Below are 1261 nucleotides of genomic sequence, written 5' to 3'. Positions count from 1 at the left end.
TTCTGTTCTGTCTGTTCTGTTCTGTTCTGTTCTGTTCTGTTCTGTCCTGTCTGTTCTGTTCTGTCTGTTCTGTTCTGTTCTGTTCTGTTCTGTTCTGTCTGTTCTGTTCTGTCTGTTCTGTTCTGTTCTGTTCTGTCTGTTCTGTCTGTTCTGTCTGTTCTGTTCTGTTCTGTTCTGTTCTGTCTGTTCTGTTCTGTTCTGTTCTGTTCTGTTCTGTTCTGTCTGTTCTGTTCTGTCTGTTCTGTTCTGTTCTGTTCTGTCTGTTCTGTTCTGTTCTGTTCTTTTCTGTTCTGTTCTGTTCTGTTCTGTTCTGTCTGTTCTTTTCTGTCTGTTCTGTCTGTTCTGTTCTGTTCTGTTCTGTTCTGTTCTGTCTGTTCTTTTCTGTCTGTTCTGTCTGTTCTGTCTGTTCTGTTCTGTTCTGTTCTGTCTGTTCTGTTCTGTTCTGTTCTGTCTGTTCTGTTCTGTTCTGTTCTGTTCTGTTCTGTTCTGTTCTGTCTGTTCTGTTCTGTTCTGTTCTGTCTGTTCTGTCTGTTCTGTCTGTTCTGTTCTGTCTGTTCTGTTCTGTCTGTTCTGTCTGTTCTGTTCTGTTCTGTTCTGTCTGTTCTGTCTGTTCTGTTCTGTCTGTTCTGTTCTGTTCTGTTCTGTTCTGTTCTGTCTGTTCTGTTCTGTTTGTTCTGTTTGTTCTGTCTGTTCTGTCTGTTCTGTCTGTTCTGTTCTGTCTGTTCTGTTCTGTTCTGTTCTGTTCTGTCTGTCCTGTTCTGTCTGTTCTGTTCTGTTCTGTCTGTTCTGTCTGTTCTGTTCTGTTCTGTTCTGTTCTGTTCTGTTCTGTCTGTTCTGTCTGTTCTGTCTGTTCTGTTCTGTCTGTTCTGTTCTGTTCTGTTCTGTTCTGTTCTGTCTGTTCTGTCTGTTCTGTCTGTTCTGTTCTGTCTGTTCTGTCTGTTCTGTTCTGTCTGTTCTGTCTGTTCTGTCTGTTCTGTCTGTTCTGTTCTGTTCTGTTCTGTCTGTTCTGTCTGTTCTGTTCTTTCTGTTCTGTTCTGTTCTGTTCTGTTCTGTTCTGTTCTGTCTGTTCTGTTCTGTTCTGTTCTGTTCTGTCTGTTCTTTTCTGTCTGTTCTGTCTGTTCTGTTCTGTTCTGTTCTGTTCTGTTCTGTTCTGTCTGTTCTTTTCTGTCTGTTCTGTCTGTTCTGTTCTGTTCTGTTCTGTTCTGTTCTGTCTGTTCTGTTCTGTTCTGTTCTGTTCTGTCTGTTCTGTCTGTCCTGTTCT

This window comes from Centroberyx affinis, unplaced genomic scaffold, assembly GCF_046629955.1.
Source record: "Centroberyx affinis isolate AG114_WGS23_722 - 3 ecotype Tasmania unplaced genomic scaffold, CSIRO-AGI_Caff_v1 ptg007419l_1, whole genome shotgun sequence".
Taxonomy (NCBI): Eukaryota; Metazoa; Chordata; class Actinopteri; order Beryciformes; family Berycidae; genus Centroberyx; species Centroberyx affinis.
This window is presented reverse-complemented; position numbering follows the sequence as displayed.